Below are 21,925 nucleotides of genomic sequence, written 5' to 3'. Positions count from 1 at the left end.
TCCTCTGATTATGAACATGAATATGCTTTTTGAGTAGTTACGTTCGTTCCTGAGGACATGGGTGAAGTCTTGCTATTAGTAGTCATGTGAATTTGGTATTCGTTCAATATTTTGATGAGATGTATGTTGTCTTTTCCTTTAGTGGTGTTATGTGAACGTCGACTACATGACACTTCACCATTATTTGGGCCTAGAGGAAGGCATTGGGAAGTAATAAGTAGATGATGGGTTGCTAGAGTGACAGAAGCTTAAACCCTACTTTATGCGTTGCTTCGTAAGGGGCTGATTTGGATCCATATGTTTAATGTTGTGGTTAGGTTTACCTTAGTACTTCTTTTGTAGTTGCGGATGCTTGCAATAGGGGTTAATCATAAGTGGGATGCTTGTCCAAGTAAGGGCAATACCCAAGCACCGGTCCACCCACGTATCAAATTATCAAAGTACCGAACGCGAATCATATGAGCGTGATGAAAACTAGCTTGACGATAATTCCCATGTGTCCTCGGGAGATCCTTTCTCATTATAAGAAATTGTCCAGGCTTATCCTTTGCTACAAAAAGGATTGGTCCACCTTGCTCCACTTTATTTACTTTATTTACTTGTTGCTCGTTACTATTTATCTTATCACAAAACTATCTATTACCTACAATTTCAGTGCTTGCAGAGAAAACCTTACTGAAAACCGCTTATCATTTCCTTCTGCTCCTCGTTGGGTTCAACACTCTTACTTATTGAAAGGACTATGATAGATCCCCTACACTTGTGGGTCATCAAGACTCTTTTCTGGCGCCGTTGCCGGGGAGTGTAGCGCTTTTGTTGAGTGGAACTTGGTAAGGAAACATTTATATAGTGTGCTGAAATTTTCTGTTACTTGTCACTATGGAAACTAATCCTTTGAGGGGCTTGTTCGGGGTATCTTCACCCCGACCAGAAGATCAAAGAGTTTCTCCTCAACCTACTAAACTTTTTGAAAATATTTACTTTGAGATTCCTTCGGGTATGATAGAGAAACTACTAGCTAATCAATTTGTAGGAGATGGAACATTGCATCCCGATTTACACCTTATCTTTGTGGATGAAGTTTGTGGATTATTTAAGCTTGCAGGTATTCCCGATGATGTTGTCAAAAGGAAGGTCTTCCCTTTATCTTTGAAGGGAGATTCATTGACATGGTATAGGCTATGTGATGATACGAGATCTTGGAATTATAAACGACTGAAGTTGGAATTTCACCAGAAGTTCTATCCTATGCATCTTGTTCATCGTGATTGTAATTACATATATAATTTCTGGCCTCGCGAAGGAGAAAGCATCGCTCAAGCTTGGGGGAGGCTTAAGTCAATGTTATATTCATGTCCCAATCATGAGCTCTCCAGAGAAATGATTATTCAAAATTTTTGTGCTCGGCTTTCTCTTAATGATCGCAACATGCTCGATACTTCCTGTGCTGGTTCTTATATGCTGAAGACTATTGAATTCAAATGGGACTTATTGGAAAGAATTCAATGCAACTCTGAAGATTGGGGTTCCGACGATGGTAAGGAGTCACGTATGACACCTAAGTTTGATTGTGTTAAATCTTTTATGGATACCGATGCTTTCCGTGGATTTAGCGCTAAATATGGACTTGACTCTGAGGTAGTAGCTTCTTTCTATGAATCTTTTGCTACTCACGTTGATCTCCCTAAGGAGAAGTGGTTTAAATATAACCCTCCCATTGAAGTAAAAGTAGTTGCACCTATTACAGTTGAAGAAAAGACTGTCACCTATAGTGATCCTATTGTTCCGACTACTTATGTTGAGAAACCTCCTTTTCCTGTTAGGATAAAGGATCATGCTAAAACTTCGATTGTTGTTCGTAAGAGTAATACTAGGACTTATACACCTCCTGAGCAAATCAAAGTTGAACCTAGTATTGCTATGGTTAAAGATCTCTTGGATGATGATTTAGATGGGCATGTTATTTATTTCTGTGCTAAGACTGCTAATATTGCTAGACTAGATATTAAGATACATAGACTTGTTGTAGGCATGCCTGTTATTTCTGTTAAAATAGGAGATCATTGCTATCATGGTTTATGTGATATGGGTGCTAGTGCTAGTGCAATACCCTATGACTTATATAAAGAAATTATGCACGACATTGCACCCGTTGAATTGGAAGGTATTGATGTTACTATTAAGCTTGCTAATAGGGATACCATTAAACCAGTTGGGATAGTTAGAGATGTTGAAGTCTTGTGTGGGAAGGTTAAATACCCTGCTGATTTTCTTGTTCTTGGTTCCCCACAAGATGACTTTTGTCCCATTATTTTTGGTAGACCCTTCTTGAATACAGTTAATGCTATGATTGATTGTGAAAAGGATATTGTTACAATTGGCTTAGAGGGTATGTCTCATGAGTTTAATTTTGCTAAGTTTCGTAGACAACCTCGCGATAGAGAACCACCCAGTAAGGATGAGATTATTGGTCTTGCTTCTATTGTCGTGCATCCTACTGATCTGTTAGAACAATATTTGCTAGACCATGAAAATGGTATGTTTATGAAGGAAAGAAGGGAAATAGATGAAGTGTTCCTTAAACAGGAACCTATGATGAAACACAACCTTCCCGTTGAAATTCTTGGGGATCCCCCTCCACCCAAGGGTGATCCCGTGTTTGAACTCAAACCATTACCTGATAATTTTAAGTATGCTTATCTTGATGAAAAGAAAATATATCCTGTTATTATTAGTGCCAACCTTTCAGAGCAAGAAGAAGAAAGATTATTGAAAACTCTGAAGAAGCACCGCGCTACTATTGGATATACTCTGGATGATCTTGAGGGCATTAGTCCCACGTTATGCCAACGCAAAATCAATTTGGAGGCCGATGCTAAACCAGTTAGAGATCCTCAACGACGACTGAATCCCAAGATGAAAGAAGTGGTAAGAAAGGAGATATTAAAGCTCCTTGAGGCAGGTATAATTTATCCCGTTGCTAATAGTGATTGGGTAAGCCATGTTCATTGTGTTCCTAAAAAGGGAGGTATTACTGTCGTTCCTAATGATAAAGATGAATTGATCCCGCAAAGAATTATTACAGGTTATAGGATGGTAATTGATTTTCGTAAATTAAATAAAGCTACTAAGAAAGATCATTACCCTTTACCTTTTATTGATCAAATGCTAGAAAGACTATCCAAACACACACATTTCTGCTTTCTAGATGGTTATTCTGGTTTCTCTCAAATACCTGTGTCAGCGGGGGATCAATCCAAAACTACTTTTACTTGCCCTTTCAGTACTTTTGCTTATAGACGTATGCCTTTCGGTTTATGTAATGCACCTGCTACCTTTCAAAGATGTATGATGGCTATATTCTCTAACTTTCGTGAAAAGATTTGTGAGGTATTCATGGATGACTTCTCCGTTTATGGATCCTCCTTTGATGATTGCTTGAGCAACCTTGATCGAGTTTTGCAGAGATGCGAAGACACTAGTCTCGTCTTGAATTGGGAAAAGTGCCACTTTATGGTTAATGAAGGCATTGTCTTGGGGCATAAGATTTCCGAGAGAGATATTGAAGTTGATAAGTCTAATGTTGATGCTATTAAAAAGATGCCATGTCCCAAGGATATAAAAGGTATAAGAAGTTTCCTTGGTCATGCCGATTTTTATAGGAGGTTCACTAAGGACTTTTCTAAAATCTCTAGGCCTCTGACTAATTTATTGCAAAAAGATATTCCTTTTGTCTTTGATGATGAATGTAGAAGCATTTGAAATACTTAAGAAAGCTTTGATTACTGCACCTATTGTTCAGCCACCTGATTGGAATTTACCCTTTGAAATTATGTGTGATGCTAGTGACTATGATGTAGGTGTTGTTCTAGGGCAAAGAGTTGATAAGAAATTGAATGTTATCCAGTATGCTTGTAAGACTCTTGATACTGCCCACAAAAATTATGCTACTACTGAAAAAGAATTCTGAGCAGTTGTGTTTGCATGTGATAAGTTTAGACCTTATATTGTTGATTCCAAAGTTACTATTCACACTGATCATGCTACTATTAAATATCTTATGGAAAAGAAAGATGCTAAGCCTAGACTCATTAGATGGGTTCTCTTGCTCCAAGAATTTGATTTGCATATTATTGATAGAAAGGGAGCTGAGAACCCCGTTGCAGACAACTTGTCTAGGTTACAGAATGTTCTTGATGACCCACTGCCTATTGATGATAGCTTTCCTGATGAACAATTAGCGGTCGTTAATGCTTCTCGTACTGCTCCTTGGTATGCTGATTATGCTAATTACATTGTTGCTAAATTTATACCTCCTAGTTTCACATACCAGCAAAAGAAAAGGTTCTTTTATGATTTAAGACATTACTTCTGGGATGACCCACACCTTTATAAAGAAGGAGTAGATTGTGTTATTAGATGTTGTGTACCTGAGCATGAACAGGAAGAGATCCTACGCAAGTGTCACTCTGAATCCTATGGAGGACACCACGCTGGAGATAGAACTGCACATAAGGTACTGCAATCTGGTTTTTATTGGCCTACTCTCTTCAAAGATGCTCGTAAGTTTGTCTTATCTTGTGATGAATGTCAAAGAATTGGTAATATTAGTAGATGTCAAGAAATGCCTATGAATTATTCTCTCGTTATTGAACTGTTTGATGTTTGGGGCTTTGATTATATGGGACCTTTTCCTGCCTCTAATGGTTACACACATATTTTAGTTGTTGTTGATTACGTTACTAAGTGGGTAGAAGCTATTCCAACTAGTAGTGCTGATCATAACACCTCTATTAAAATGCTTAAAGAAGTTATTTTTCCGAGGTTTGGAGTCCCTAGATATCTTATGACTGATGGTGGTTCACATTTTATTCATGGTGCTTTTCGTAAGATACTTGCTAAGTATGACGTTAATCATAGAATCGCATCTCCTTATCATCCGCGGTCTAGTGGTCAAGTAGAGTTGAGCAATAGAGAGCTCAAATTAATTTTGCAAAAGACTGTGAATAGATCTAGAAAGAATTGGTCCAAGAAACTTGATGATGCATTATGGGCCTATAGAACTGCATACGAAAATCCTATGGGTATGTCTCTGTATAAGATGGTTTATGGAAAAGCTTGTATTTACCTCTTGAACTTGAACATAAAGCATATTGGGCTATTAAAGAGCTCAACTATGACTTCAAACTTGCCGGTGAGAAGAGGTTATTTGATATTAGCTCACTTGATGAATGGAGAACCCAAGCCTATGAGAATGCCAAGCTATTCAAAGAAAAAGTCAAACACTGGCATGACAGAAGGATACAAAGGCGTGAGTTTAACGTAGGTGATTATGTGTTATTATTCAACTCTCGTTATTTTTTGCAGGAAAACTTCTCTCTAAATGGGAAGGTCCTTACGTTATCGAGGAGGTCTATCGTTCTGGTGCCATAAAAATCAACAACTTCGACGGCACAAGTCCGAGGGTGGTGAACGGTCAAAGAATTAAACATTACATCTCAGGTAATCCTATCAATGTTGAAACTAATATTATTGAAACCGTAACCCCAGAGGAATACATAAGGGACACTTTCCAGAACGTTCCAGACTCTGAAAAGGAATAGGTATGTGGTACGGTAAATAAACTGACTCCAAAACAATTCTAATGGCAATTTTTATCAGTTTTGGATTATTTAAGAATTTTAGGAAGAAAGAAGTAGTCCGGGAAGGACACGAGGCCTCCACGAGGGTGGAGGGCGCGCCCACCCTAACTGGGCACGCCCCCTATCTCGTGGCCACCTCGTGTGCCTCCCGGACTCCATTTTCTTTCACATTATGTATTTTGGTCGGTAAAAATTCATTATATAAACTCCCGAAGGTTTTGACCACCGTATCACGCAAATATCCTCTATTTTTGTTTCGAGCTATTTCTATTTCAGATCTAGAGCACCATGATGTCGCCCTCCTTCAACAATGAAGACAAGGATGCTTGGCTATTGAAGATAGAGCGGAAAAGAGAAGAACCGGAAGAGATCAACAAGGATGAAGGGATCAAGAAAGCTATGGAGGTTCAAGCTCTGGCGGTGGAAGAAGAAGACATCCCTCAACATTTACCTAACCTCTTTACTCCAACAGAGATTGAAGCTTTTAAGATGATTGAGTTAGCTCGCATACAGAATAAATATCTCACACCGGAGAATATTTTGTTGAAGGAGCATATCGCCGGACTCAAGGGCATTATCCGCAAGTTGGAGGAGCTTTTACGCTCGATGTGCGATTATCCATCATCATCACCACCTCCATCACCTTTGAGGACATAATTACATGGGTATGGGCACTCCCCTTGGCAACTACAAAGCTTGGGGAGGTGCCCCGGTATCGTATCACCATCACACTCCTATCTTTACCGTTTTATTTAGTTCGATCCTTTTAGTAGTATCTTGATCTAGTAGATTGAAGTTTTAGTATCAAGTAGTTTTGAGTTTTGCTTTGTGATATCTTTATGTAATTGAGTCCTTGAGCTATCTATAATAAAGATTAGTGCTGAGTCAAGGGCTTTGCTATCTTGCTATGATCTTGAGGAAGTAGAAAGAATAAAATAGTTCATATTGATCTTATGGATAGTAATGACTTCACACATAAAAAGTATGAGGCATAAAAGTTGTCGAGAGTTGATAAACGTAGTTTTGGTCATCGGTGCAATTAATAGGAAGTAATAAGGAAAGAGAGGTTCACATACAAATATATTATCTTGGACATCTTTTATGATTGTGAAGCACTTATTAAATATGACATGCTAAAAGAGTTGACATTGGACAAGCAAGACAACGTAATGGTTTATATTTTCTCACATCTCAGTTAAAGTATATTGTCATTGACCTTCCAAACATGTTGAGCTTGCCTTTCCCCTCATGCTAGCCAAATTCCTTGCACCAAGTAGAGATACTACATGTGCTTCCAAATATCCTTAAACCCAGTTTTGCCATGAGAGTCCACCAAACCTACCTACGGATTGAGTAAGATCCTTCAAGTAAGTTGTCATGTTGCAGCCAATAAAAATTGCTATCTAAATATGTATGACTTATTAGTGCAGCGAAACTAAGCTTTATACGATCTTGTTGTGGAAGCAATAAAAGCGACGGACTGCATAATAAAGGTCCACATACAAGTGGCAATATAAAGTGACGTTCTTTTGCATTAAGATTTCATGCATCCAACCCTAAACGCACATGACAACCTTTGCTTCCCTCTACGAAGGGCCTATCTTTTACTTTATGTTTTTACTTTATGCTTGAGTCAAGGTGATCTTCGCCTTTCCCTTTTTCATTTTATCCTTTGGCAAGCTCCTCGTGTTTGAATGATCATGATATATATATCCAATTGGATGTAATTTAGCATGGGCTATTATTGTTGACATCACCTAAAGATGAATACGTTGGGAGGCAACACAATAAGCCCCTATCTTTCTCAGTGTCCGGTTGAAACCCTATAACCACAAGTACCGCGTGAGTGTTAGCAATTGTAGAAGACTACATAATAGTTGAGTATATGGACTTGTTGAAAAGCTCTATTCTTGACTCTTTCTGATGTTATGATAAATTGCAATTGCTTCAATGACTGAGATTACCGTTTGCTAGCTCCCAATGAAGTTTCTGAACCATACTTGACATTGTGAATTGATCGTTACTTGAGCATAAGAAATCATATGATAAAATCTATTTATGTTGTTGTTATAATAATGATCATGATGCCCTCATCTCCGTATTTTATTTTTATCAACACCTCTATCTATAAACATGTGGACATATTTTTCGATTTCGGCTTTCGCTTGAGGACAAGCGAGGTCTAAGCTTGGGGGAGTTGATACGTCCATTTTGCATCATGCTTTTATATCAATATTTATTGCATTATCGGCTGTTATTACACATTATATCTCAATACTTATGGCTATTCTCTCTTATTTTACAAGGTTTATCATGAAGAGGGGGAATGCCGGCCGCTGGAATTCTGGCTGGAAAAGGAGCAAACATTGGAAACCTATTCTGCACTGCTCCAAAAATCCTGAAACTCCATGAAACTTATTTTTGGAATTAATAAGAATTATTGAGCGGAGGAAACACCTCAGGGGGCCTACACCCTGGCCAGGAGGGTGGGGGGCGCGTCCACCCCTACTAGGCGCGCCCCCTGTCTCCTCGGCCCCCTGGTGGCCCTCCGGTGTCCATCTTCTGCTATATGAAGGCTTTACACTAGAAAAAATCGTGGGTAAGCTTATGGGACGAAACTCCGCCGCCATGAGGCGGAACCTTGGCGCAACCAATCTAGGTCTCTGGCGGAGCTGTTCTGCCGGGGACACTTCCCTCTGGGAGGGGGAAATCATCACCATCGTCATCACCAACGATCCTCTCATCGGGAGGGGGTCAATCTCCATCAACATCTTCACCAACACCATCTCCTCTCAAAATCCTAGTTCATCTCTTGTATCCAATCTTGTATCCAAACCACAAATTGGTACCTGTGGGTTGCTAGTAGTGTTGATTACTCCTTGTAGTTGATGCTAATTAGTTTACTTGGTGGAAGATCATATGTCCAGATCCTTAATGCATATTATTACTCCTCTGATTATGAACATGAATATGTTTTGTGAGTAGTTACGTTCGTTCCTGAGGACATGGGTGAAGTCTTGCTATTAGTAGTCATGTGAATTTGGTATTCGTTCGATATTTTGATGAGATGTATGTTGTCTTTTCCCTTAGTGGTGTTATGTGAACATCGACTACATGAAACTTCACCATTATTTGGGCATAGAGGAAGGCATTGGGAAGTAATAAGTAGATGATGGGTTGCTAGAGTGACAGAAGCTTAAACCCTAGTTTATGCGTTGCTTCGTAAGGGGCTGATTTGGATCCATATGTTTAATGTTGTGGTTAGGTTTACCTTAGTACTTATTTTGTAGTTGCGGATGCTTGCAATAGGGGTTAATCATAAGTGGGATGCTTGTCCAAGTAAGGGCAGTACCCAAGCACTGGTCCACCCACGTATCAAATTATCAAAGTACCGAACGTGAATCATATGAGCGTGATGAAAACTAGCTTGACGATAATTCCCATGTGTCCTCGGGAGCTCCTTTATCATTATAAGAAATTGTCCAGGCTTATCCTTTGCTACAAAAAGGATTGGGCCACCTTGCTGCACTTTATTTACTTTATTTACTTGTTGCTCGTTACTATTTATCTTATCAGAAAACTATCTATTACCTACAATTTCAGTGGTTGCAAAGAAAACCTTACTGAAAACCGCTTATCATTTCCTTCTGCTCCTCATTGGGTTCGACACTCTTACTTATTGAAAGGACTACGATAGATCCCCTACACTTGTGGGTTATCAGACTCCAGCAACTATGGTGAAGCATCAGATAGTCAACTATCCCCATGGACTGACCGACAGAATGAGCAATCAGAATGTGAATAACAATCTCGAAGCTTGTGCCCTCTATTATGAGAATCAGCAAAGGATAGCTTGGCATGGATAAAATCTCGTCTGTCAGAACCACCATCGTTCAAGTCTGCTGATAATATCATAAAGGTTCGTACCCCTTTATAATGGCCAAGAGAAATATTTGGTACAAATCTGATACTCAAGACAATGGAACCAGTTAAGATGATTCAGAAGCTTCCGCGGTAAGTCAGAATCTGTCAGGAAACGGTTATGTCCCAACTCACAGTCTGGAACCCGAAGGACCTGCCTTTAGTGTAGAAACCCAATGCAAGGAGTCAGAGCTTGGGTGTTCATCAGGAAAATCTGATCACAAATTCATGGAAGATTGTCAGTGCTGGATCAATCGGAAATCACTCTCGGATTTGTGAGACAGGCATATATTGCAATCATGATGAGCTATCACAGTCAGCTAAGTCAGCATGTATGAAAATAATTGGAGCCAGTATAAGGATGAGCAAGCAAGGTAAGATCTGTCAGAATATGGATACAGTGAAGCAAACCATCCCAGAGCCAGGCAGACAGTCATATGAAATTTAGTGGGAACAACAATAAAGGAAAAAGGATACCCGAGTTGGAAACAGTTTCCTTAAGGTCAGATATATTCAGACTTGTTCCCTGAGCAACCAAATCTCGAGGACGAGATTTCTTTAAGGGGGTAAGGTTTGTACCAGCCTGATTTTTGGCGCTTTCTTTTTCTTTTGTTTTTCCGAGGTTTTTGCCTGAGTTTTCTTTTTCCGTGGCTTTGTGGTCTAGAAACTGAAGAAGATGCCATCTTCTTTGCTTCCAGAGTGGCTTGTCATCCCCTATCCAACCCTAGACCCTGTCATTTTCATCCTAGCCCAAATCCCAATAATCTTTTTTAATGGGAATATTCCTTTCCTATTAAAGGAATTATCCTTTTATCCCTAGGTTGTGAAGCAACCTATATTTCCATCACTCATAAAATTCCCAAATAAGTTTCATAAATTGTTTGGGTCATATCTTCCTCAAATGTAGCAAAATATTTCATTTGTCGTGTCTTCCATCATGCTCAAATAATTCATTTTCTATTCTGCCCTAAATGGCACATTGTGAAGCACGTGCTATTTTTCTTTGCCCAATTGACCTCAAACTCCTTGGACACCTTTTCCTATCCATATCATTGCCACATTCCAAAATGCAACCTCATTTGCCTAGTAGTCATTTAATTATGATATTCCAAAGTTTCTGTCCAGAAAGAAACTTTGTGACGGAGGTACAAGCTAGCATATCCAAATGAGTTTCACTTTTGCATGGTCCTTCATATCATCAAATCATAGCCCGCCACCTAAGTTGAGCTCATGTAATGCCTCCATGTGAGCACAGTTTCAAATCTTTGTTTCTGTCCAAAATTTTAGTTTGTGAAGCAAGTATATTCTAACTTGCTCCATTATGGCTGCAAATGTTTCTAGGCCTTCTACTATCCATATAAACTCCCTCCACCAAGTTGTGGCTCAACCCATCTAGCCATTTCTCCTCTAGAATTTTTGCAAGTTTCTGGTCAGTGGGGATGTTTGTGAAGGAAGTACCATTTTGGTTTATCCAAATGGTGTGAAACCTTTTTCAGCATCTTCATATGATCAAATAACTCTGCCTTGCCCAATTTGAGCTCAAGTTCACACTCCTAGTGAGTGCTTCTTCCTCATTTCCAAGTCTGGCCAGTATGGCAATTTCTACAGCAAGTGCTATCTAAACTCCTCTTCTTGAGATAAAACCTTGCCATCCAAATCACCTTAGTGAGTGATCAACCCCAATCAAAGCTCAGACTTAATCTCCACATGTGTGAGCCATAGCAAACACCAAACACCTTGTTGTTGCCTGGTGTGCTTGCTTCGTGTGGTCACATTAGTGAGCACTATGCTTGGCTCTCTCTTCCTTAGCATCTATCTCTGCATCCCTTGTCTCCCAGACATGATTTGGCCAATCAGATCACGGGTTAGCGTCGTGTGCACGTGGTGACCACCGTTTTGGCGTGCACCCGCGCGCTGTAGTGCCTCTGTCTTCTTCCCCGTCGTTGTGCATTTGTCCCCTCGTCGCCTAGCCTTGTCTAGCAGCTTCCCTGAGCCGTCGCCGTCCCTCTGGAGCTCTTGCCCCCTCCGTTTTCTTCCGCGGCGACCCGTCCCCGTCGAGAAATAGAGCGCACCCATGACCGCGTCGCTTTTCTCCTCTGTTGGCTTCTTCCTCCCTTGTCCTCGAGCTCTGCTCGTCTCCGTGACCCCTGGCGCTCGTCCGTTCCCTCCCCGTCGTCTTCCCCGAGCTCATGCGCGAGCACACGCGTCCGCGGCGCCGTCCACACGTCTACAGCGATGCCAGCTTGGCCATGACCTCGCGCGGCTATTTAAGCCCCTCCCCTCGCCTCCCGATCTCACCAAGCTCCTCCCCACCCTCCTCTAGTCCAGCCTAGCCACTAGCCCAAGCTCTAGGAGCTCCCGAGCCCTCCTATGGCCGCCATGGCCGCCGCCTCTGACCTCCTAAATTCTAGGAGCTCCATTCTCCCTCTAGCCACCACCAGTCACTTCACCAAACTCCGGCGGACCCTCCCAGTTCCTCCACTCGATTGCCGGAGCCCTGCAGCCCCGTTCCCATCTCCACCCGAAGACCCCTCCGCCGCATGCTCAACTGCGACCATTCCTGAGCTCCCCGGCGTCTTCCGCGGCCGGGAACAGATCCGCCTTGTCCTCCTGAGCATTTTGAGAGGTCGCTCGTCCTGTACGGTGGCCGGACTCGCCGGCAGTCGCCGTCGGGGTGGCCACCTCCCTCAGCCCGATGCGCTCCCGAGCGGGAGGTTGAAGACGGTCAGGGCCAGGCGGGCCCCTCCCTGTGAACCCCGCTCGTTAGCCACACGCGTTGACCCGCCCCCGCCATGTCAGCGTAAGTGGCAACGTAATCCACCAGAATACGCTTTCAGTTTTTTCTGTCCAGGCCCTGTTTGAAAATATTTTTCTTGCAGATAGGTCCCTGGCAGAAAACTCCTCCTAACTTTTTATCCGTAACTCCGATTGAGGTGAATCCAACGCCCACTTCTTCGTTTCGTCGAGCCAGTTCCGATGGAACCATTTTTACTATGTTTTGAGATTCTGAAAATGACCATTTTTCCCTTATGCTAAATCAGCCCCTTCCGAGAGTGTACCCTTTCTGGCGATTCTTTCCGCGGTCGTTCCGCACTTCTCCCCGGAGCCTTCTTCATCTCCAAGCAAGCTAAAACCACCATTTGCATGATAGCCATGCAGAAGCATTGGTTTTCAACTTGAATCTTTAATAATTGTCTGTTTGTTTTGCTACTGCTGTCGGTATTTCAGTCATGCTTATGGATCGGTGTTTACCGTCATGCTTTGTTTTCTTGCGCTCTGTTATTATGCTCCTCATGCCAGTATTATTTTCTTATGGACCATGTTTGGTAGTATTATATGTTGGTGATGGTCTTCGGTACATGACTATCATCTGTTCCGAGTACCGCCGTTATGCATGTTTCTCTGCATCCAGTTGATTAAACACTTGCATGGTAGTTTTATCGTTATGTTATTGCCTGGTATTTATTATTGATGCTAGTGGTCATGTCATGCTTTGGCTAGTGTGCTAGTTGTGATATTCATGCTCGTCAGTATGCCATGCTCATCTTGATAAATGATTAAATGTTGTTGTTATGCTCCTTGATTATGTTGCACCTCCATGCTTATTTTGATATCATGTTCATGCATCATGTTATTTTATCATGGCTCAGCATATTGCATTCAAGTTTAACCGGATTAAATTTAACTTGAGCAACTGTTGGCTGAGTCATGGTGCCACCATATCGATATGACTAGTGCAACCACGCTTACCCTATGGGGGGTCATAACTGGGTCTATTGTCATGCCTCTCACCGGTGCCTCCCGTGAGGAAAGGTTATGTGCGGGCGCTACCTTGGCTAGGTAGGACGGCATAAGCCTTGTGTGCCCGTTGTTGAGTATGGATCCTTGTCCCCATTTGGGACCGTTTTGCCATGATGGTGGCCGTTGGTGCCTTTGGTAGGCACGGGGCCACCCAGGACTTAGCCCAAAGGGGAGTTGGTCGGAGTAGCCGGGAGAGTGTCATGGCAGTAGGACGGTTTTGTCGGAATGCTTTGGCCGCACGTATGGGAGTGTGAGACCAGGGTTCCGTGGTGTGGGTACAGTGTGCTAACCTCTACAGAGTGTGTGTGTAAATCTATCGATAGCCGCGCCTGCGGATATGGTCCCAGTTCGTAGTTGGTAACACTATGGGTCAATAGTAATAATAATAATTTGCTTCATAACAACCCCGGTTCGATGATGTAAGAAGTTGGTTGATATTTATGTGATCGAGAGAGATCACTGCGGTATCGTGAATACCAACTTGTTGGACATTTGGGATGTTATGTGAAAGTCAAGGGTAACGGTCAAGCTCCTTGTGGTCATGAATGATTACTACGGTATTGTTAATACCAAGCTTGATTGGATCATGAGATGATCGTGTGATGTCCGTGATGGTAAGTGTGTGCAGGTGATGGTTACGATGTAACCCGAGAAGAGTAAGTTGGTGCTTGATAGCGTCATCATGTTGCATGCTAGTTTCATCATGTTTATATGTTCATGCCATGATTGTATTGTGCTAGTTGTATCATGTTATTCATGCCATGTTGTTTTGATGATATTATGTTAATCCTTGTTAACCTGTAATTGCCATGCTATTGTTTGTCTTGATTGGTTTGGTTGCTGTGAGCTTGAAAGTACATTCAATGTACTGACCTGGCATGTCACGCCAGTTTGCAGGTCATGCCGGATATGATTGCTTGTTTGTTGTGGATTTCTTGTTTGCGAGCTAGGATAAGCGTTCCAGCCAGAGTCCCTGCGAAGTGGAGTTCACCACCGTCGTCGCTGTTTGATGACCCACAAGTGTAGGGGATCTATCGTAGTCCTTTCGATAAGTAAGAGTGTCGAACCCAACGAGGAGCAGAAGAAAATGATAAGCGGTTTTCGGTAAGGTTTTCTCTACAGGCACTGAAATTGTAGGTGATAGATAGTTTTCTGATAAGATAGATAGTAACGAGTAACAAATAAGTAAAGTAAATAAAGTGCAGCAAGGTGGCCCAATCCTTTATGTAGCGAAGGATAAGCCTGGACAATTTCTAATAATGAGAAAGGAGCTCCCGAGGACACATGGGAATTATCATCATGCTAGTTTTCATCACGTTCATATGATTCGCGTTCGGTACTTTGATAATTTGATATGTGGGTGGACCGGTACTCGGGTACTGCCCTTACTTGGAAAAGCATCCCACTTATGATTAACCCCTATTGCAAGCGTCCGCAACTACAAAAGAAGTATTAAGGTAAACCTAACCACAACATTAAACATATGGATCCAAATCAGCCCCTAACGAAGCAACGCATAAACTAGGGTTTAAGCTTCTGTCACTCTAGCAACCCATCATCTACTTATTACTTCCCCATGCCTTCCTCTGGGCCCAAATAATGGTGAAGTGTCATGTAGTCAACGTTCACATAACACCACTAGAGGAAAAGACAACATACATCTCATCAAAATATCGAACGAATTCCAAATTCACATGACTACTAATAGCAAGACTTCACCCATGTCCCCGGGAATAAACGTAACTACTCACAAAGCATATTCATGTTCATTATCAGAGGGGTAATAATATGCATAAAGGATCTGAACATATGATCTTCCACCAAGTAAACCAATTAGCATCAACTACAAGGAGTAATCAACACTACTAGCAACCCACAGGTACCAATTTGTGGTTTTGATACAAGATTGGATACAAGAGGTGAACTAGGGTTTTGAGAGGAGATGGTGCTGGTTAAGATGTTGATGGAGATTCACCCCGTCCCGAAGAGAGGACCGTTGGTGATGACGTTGCTGATGATTTCCCCCTCCAGGAGGGAAGTGTCCCCGGCAGAACAGCTCCGCCAGAGCCCTAGATTGGTTCCTCCAAGGTTCCGCCTCGTGGCGCCGGAGTTTCGTCCCGTAAGCTTGCCCACTATTTTTTCCAGGGTAAAAGCTCTCATATAGCAGAAGATGGACACCGGAGGCCCACCAGGGGGGCCAGGAGATAGGGGCGCGCCCAGTAGGGGGCGCACCCTCCACTCTCCTGGACAGGGTGTGGGCCCCCTGGTGTATTTCTTTCGCTCAATAATTCTTATAAATTCCAACAACATGTTTCGTGGAGTTTCAGGATTTTTGGAGCGGTGCAGAATAGGTTTCCAATCTTTGCTCCTTTTCCAGCCAGAATTCCAGCTGCCGGCATTCCCCCTCTTCATGATAAACCTTGTAAAATAAGAGAGAATAGCCATAAGTATTGAGATATAATGTGTAATAACAGTCCATAATGCAATAAATATTGATATAAAAGCATGATGCAAAATGGACGTATCACTATTCCGCTGCTTCGTGTTGTTCTGCTGATTGCATGGAGCAACCGTGGCACGCGTACTTTCGCCGTGCAGATGTAACCCCCTTGTACCCATATAGATTTTAATAAAGAGCTGGTTTGTTCTATGCTAAGCAGTGCCATATTCCAGAAGACTTCTCCTCGATCTCTGGGCTGGAATACGGGGTGTTCCGGTTTCTCTGAGCCGGGGTGCCACATCTTCTGGGCCTTGAAAAGCAGCTTCCATATTCCTTCGTGCGTCATGTCGAGGAAGTGCTGCAGGGTCCACGGCTCCTCCGGATTGAACTCCCACATGGGGGCAGCCCGGCGTTGGCAGGGGATGATGCGGCGGAAGAGCATGATCTGCACCACATTGGTGAGACAAACTTTCTTGCCCAACATGTTGGTGACGCGTGTTTGCAGCGTCTGAACCTCCTTCTGGGACCCCTAGTCGAGGCCCTTGGCAGTCCATGAAGTGAGCCTCGTGGGGGGTCCGGATCTAAATTTTGGAATCGCTGCCCAGTTGGTGCGGCGCGGCTCGGTGATGTAAAACCACTCTTGCTGCCAGACCTTGACGGTCTCGATGAAGGTCCCCTTGCGCCATGTGGCGTTGGGCAGCTTGCTTATCACGACCCCGCCACAGTCCGCGTGCTGCCCGTCGACCACCTTCGGCTTCAATGCCTTGGGCTTCACGTTGAAGACTTTTAGCCATAGGCTGAAGTGTTGGGGGTGCAAAGTAAACCCTCGCACACAACATTAAACATCGAGATGTGGAGGAAAGAGTTCGGGGCTAGATCATGGAAATCTAGCCCGTAGTAGAACATGAGTCCCCGGATGAAGGGGTGGAGTGGAAAACCTAGCCCTCTAAGGAAATGGGGGAGGAAAACGACCCTTTCGCCGGGCTTTGGACTGGGGATGATTTGACCCTTGTTGGGGAGCCTGTGCGCAATATCTGCGGCTAGGTACCCTGCGCTCCGAAGATTCTTCACCTCCTTCTCCGTGACAGAGGAGGCCTCCCACTTGCCCTTGGAACCAGATCCGGCCATGGCTGGAGGAGGTGGTGGCGGTGGGGAACAAGGAAGCTTTTTTGGGCGCTGAGAGCTTGGGAGATTGGAAGGCAGAGGCTAGAAGAAGGCGTGGGGAAAAAGGAGGAATCTATTGCCCTCTTATATGCAGTTAAAATGCCAACCGTCCCCCCACTTATGCCTTGAAACTCGCCTGTTCCCAACGTAAGCATGCGCCGTAAACGGTTGGATTACCCAAATCTTATTAATGAGCAATCCCATAACAAGTGGGCACGATCTCTGCTTTGACAAGACGGGCCAAGGGGGCTCAGCCTCAAAACACGGAATGTGGGGTATGAAAATGGTTCAAAACACTGAAGGGTCAAGTCTGACGCTTCGCCAGAAAAAGTTGTTAGTAAGACACTATTCCTATTTTTTTATATCCTGCCTTAGCGGCTAAGGATTGTGTTAGTTGTGAAAAGCCGAATACAATTCTTTTGTGGAGGAAAGCCGATGTATATTGTTTAGGGAACCTGCCTCGCAATGCCGAAGACAATCTGCACGTCGAACACGTCGTCATTGAAGACTGGTTCAGGGGCTACTGAGGGAGTCCAGGACTAAGGGGTCCTCGGGCGTCCGGTCTATTCGATGTGGGCCGGACTAATGGGTCATCAAGATACAAGGAAGACGACCACCTCTCGTGTCCGGTTGGGACTCCGGTATGCGTGACAGCAAGTTTAGGTGTCCGGATATACTATTTCCTTTCTGTTAAACCAACTTTGTACAACCCTAGGCCCCTCCGGTATCTATATAAATCGGAGGGTTTAGACCAAAGGCAGGATCATAACATTGATAGGCTAGCCAAGCTTGGGTTTAGCCATTACGATCTCGAGGTAGATCAACTCTTGTAACCCCTATACCCATCGAATATAATCAAGCAGGAGTAGGGTTTTATCTCCATTAAGAGGGCCCAAACCTGGGTAACATTGTGTCCCTTTAATCACTATTACCATCGATCCTCAGACATACAACTTGGGCCCCCCTACCCGAGATCCGCCGGTTTTGACACCGACACCCATCACCCTCAATGGCCTCTATGGTGACAATCTCTTCGAGGCACTAGTGGCCCTGCGACTGCCTATCGTCATGCCAGAGAATGTCCACCTTGAGGTCGCGCTCGCCGCGTAGCGCCTAGCGCAGCAAGACACCATCGACATAATCACCCACGTCTACGCGCAAATCGTCCACAAGGACTACTACATGCAAGAGGAGGACAATAGGATGTTGGCCTTCTTGGACCGCAGGGAAACCTTGGACAACATTATTCAGAAGCACGTTGAGCTCGCTGCCAACGCCGCTGCTCCTCATAGGTCGCTTGGTGACCCGGCGCACTAGGGCGTGAGGATGTCGTTGATGGATCCGTATGTATCTTTATCTTTCCGCCAATTCCATGTAGTAGTATATTGTACTAGTAATTATCTTACCTTTCGCATCAACTTCATAATTCTTGTACGTACTCCATGCATGAACCGCGCCAGAACCAAACTTCTCATTACACTAGGGAAAATCGTTATTTCTATCTATCGGTCGCGCCATGGAGCAGAACCAAATTTTACAAGTTACAAGTTCAAAAGGAAAAGCCTGTCATGTTCACGTCACCCCCACACAGTTGGTTCAGCATGCCACTCAAGGGGGAATGCGTGATGTGTTGCATTTTCAATTACAAGTGGGACCACAGTTGAGCAAACTGACTATCGGCAAACCCCCACCCTGCCCACCGCGTGATTGTTGAGTTAGAGAAAACAGGAGGGAGAAGAGATGGTTGTAGCACAGACTCCAAGAAAATTGGTGTCAGATGGGACTCGTGTGGGTGGCATGCGTCGTACTGCTAGACGTTAATGCTAGGTATGGCCCATGCCACCCCACTATATCGAGGTGCTGGATACGTAGAGCGAACACATGATCTCTCCAGGAGTATGGTACACCACTAGTACTACTCACATTGTCGCGAAATTTCCTAGAGTCCGTGCTCGGCCCTCCTCTCTCTCTCTCTCTCTCTCTCTCCCTCTCTCTCTCTTCTCAGCCAGCCAGCAGACACGCGGAGTGTGCCCGTCGTCTGTTTGCTCACATGCAGTCCCACATGTCAGTGAAAACACAAGACGACCCACTGAACCTGCACATCTTTCACCTCGACGTGCTGGTGATAAAAAACAAATCCAATAAAGATCTTCGGTGGCCTCTTTTGGAGTTACTCAAGAGTAAGATTCTATTTACAGTTTAAACCCAAGATGCACATTGCGTGGCTTCAACAAGCACTCCATTTTCTTGCATGACACGACCTGGATGCTGGATGTCCCATGTGTCGGCAAAAGGAGGAAGAACTCGACCAAATCTTCTCCACATTTAGACCGGAGGAGTAGGAAACACGGGAAGCCCTGTGCCTACATCATACTACATACAAGCCTACCTCACGCAGTCACACTATCACCATATTTCTCGACCTCCGTGCGACACCTAGCTCTAGTTGATGGTATACTACTACTAGGACTAACTATTGCACTAGCATACTCCACTATTAGGTTGGCTCTGTGTGATGTGGCAACTTCATATAACTAGATGCTGGCTACACTACTACGGTACTCACACTCCAAGCAGTGACTCAAAAACCATTCATAAATTGAGTTTATGGCATGCATATGCAAATGTACCATTCATTACATATAAGAAGTCATCAACACACAACAACAACGAGGATACATGTTGGGTTGTAGATTATTTCCAACAAAACATTCTAGTAAATAGTAAAGTTTTTATCATAGAACAAATAACAAGCAATGAAATGAACTTCAGCTCAACCGATCCTCGGCGTTGGAAACACTTGCTTTAAACCATAAGTAAGCCTCTAGGAACGGGAAGCCATTGTCAATATCGATACCAACGCAGGACTCATCATCTAGGCTAAAGTGGCCTATATCAGAACACATATTGTGATAGCCAGGGTAGGGAACCATAGCAATGTCCGAGGTATAGATACAGTTGCTTCTCATAAACGGTAGTAACATTGTGCCAACAGCAGCTGGATTGCCTTTCACCATCATTGGATAGTTTTGTCTAAGGAAGAGCAAGTTTTCTCCAAGACTATCAATACATAACTAGACAGAAGGTGCTGGCGCTAGCACACTAGTATCCATGAGAGTTGGAATAGGTCCGGAGAGTGCGACCATGGGAGACAACACCTGCTTCCTTAGTAACATCAGCAGTGCCCTATATGCATACAATAAGAGGTGATCCATCGAAATGAGTTGCCGGGCGCCACTGAGTATGTAGGTCCTGCTCGTCCTCATGCATGCAGGACCTTGGTCATCACCATCGTCATCTCCCCCTTGGTTATAAATTTTTTCAAGTATAGGTGGTGGAATGTTCACAGGACCTTGGAAACACAAGAAGGTTAATTATAACGGGGATACTAAATCGCATGCATGTGGATGAAACAATTCTAATTACAGTGGAAGACAAACGTACCGAAATAATAAGGATTCCATGCAAAAACTGTTGGTGAACGTTGCATGGAAAACAAAAAAAATCTACACACATGCAATGATCTATCCATGGAGATCCATAGCAATGACGGGGAGAGTGTGTCTACGTACCTCATAGACCATAAGAAGAAGCATTTCACAATGCGGTTGATGTAGTCAAACTTCTTCGCGCTTCAACCGATCAAGTACCGAATGCATGGCACCTCCGTGTTCTGCACACGTTCGGCTCAGTGACGTCCCTTGCCTTCTTGATCCAGCAAGACATCGAGGTAGTAGATGAGGTCTGTCAGCACGATGGCGTGGTGACAGTGATGGTGAAGTGATCTCCGCAGGGCTTCGCCTAAGCACTACGAAAATATGACCGGGGTGTAAACGGTGGAGGGGGGCGCCGCACACGGCTAACAATTGATCTGGTGTGTGCTAGGTGCCCTCCTCCCACATATATATAGGTGGGAGGGAGGAGCAACCAAAGGAGGCGCCCAAGTAGGAGGAATCCTACTTGGAGTCTGATGTAGGGCAGAACCCTAGATGCTCGATCTTTCATGATTGGAGGGGATCCTACGAAGAACACGAAGAACGCGAGGGGGGAAACGAGGGGAACATGAGGGAAAATGATGTCTACTACGCAACCTTCTTCTTGTAGACGTTGTTGGGCCTCCAAGTGCAGAGGTTTGTACGACAGTAGCAAATTTCCCTCAAGTGGATGACCTAAGGTTTATCAATCCGTGGGAGGCGTAGGATGAAGATGGTCTCTCTCAAGCAACCATGCAACCAAATAACAAAGAGTCTCTTGTGTCCCCAACACACCCAATACAATGGTAAATTGTATAGGTGCACTAGTTCAGCGGAGAGATGGTGATACAAGTGCAATATGGATGGCAGATATAGGTTTTTGTAATCTGAAATTATAAAAACAGCAAGGTAGCAAGTAACAAAAGTGAGCAAAAACGGTATTGGAATGCTTCGAAACAAGGCCTAGGGTTCATACTTCCACCAGTACATGTTCTCTCAACAATAATAACATAATTGGAAAATATAATTATCCCTCAACGTGCAACAAAGAGTCAATCCAAAGTCACTAATAGCGGGGAACAAATGAAGAGATTATTGTAGGGTACGAAACCACCTCAAAGTTATTCTTTCCGATCAATCCATTGGGCTATTCCTATAAGTGTCACAAACAGTCCTAGAGTTCGCAGTAAAATAACACCTTAAGACACAAATCAACCAAAACCCTAATGGCACCTAGATACTCCAGTGTCACCACAAGTATCTGCGGGTTTGATTATACGATATGCATCACACAATCTCAGATTCATCTATTCAAACCAACACAAAGAACTTCAAAGAGTGCCCCAAAGTTTCTACTGGAGAGTCAAGACGAAAACGTGTGCCAACCCCTATGCATAGATTCCCAAGGTCACGAAACCCACAAGTTGATCACCAAAGATACATTAAGTGAACCAATAGAATACCCCATTGTCACCATGGGTATC

At 43.6% G+C, this 21,925-nt stretch overlaps 1 long non-coding RNA gene across 1 annotated transcript; it reads left to right on the top strand.

Annotated features, from left to right (window-relative positions):
* Positions 1 to 11,878: 11,878 nt before the first annotated feature.
* Positions 11,879 to 13,050, top strand: LOC119305329. The gene is made up of 3 exons (XR_005148617.1): positions 11,879 to 12,363; positions 12,443 to 12,496; positions 12,605 to 13,050. It is a non-coding gene; the product is annotated as an uncharacterized LOC119305329 (long non-coding RNA).
* Positions 13,051 to 21,925: the final 8,875 nt, after the last annotated feature.

This window comes from Triticum dicoccoides, chromosome 5B, assembly GCF_002162155.2.
Source record: "Triticum dicoccoides isolate Atlit2015 ecotype Zavitan chromosome 5B, WEW_v2.0, whole genome shotgun sequence".
Classification (NCBI taxonomy): Eukaryota; Viridiplantae; Streptophyta; class Magnoliopsida; order Poales; family Poaceae; genus Triticum; species Triticum dicoccoides.
The sequence above is the reverse complement of the archived record's forward strand: the minus strand, read 5'-3'. Positions and strand labels throughout refer to the sequence as shown.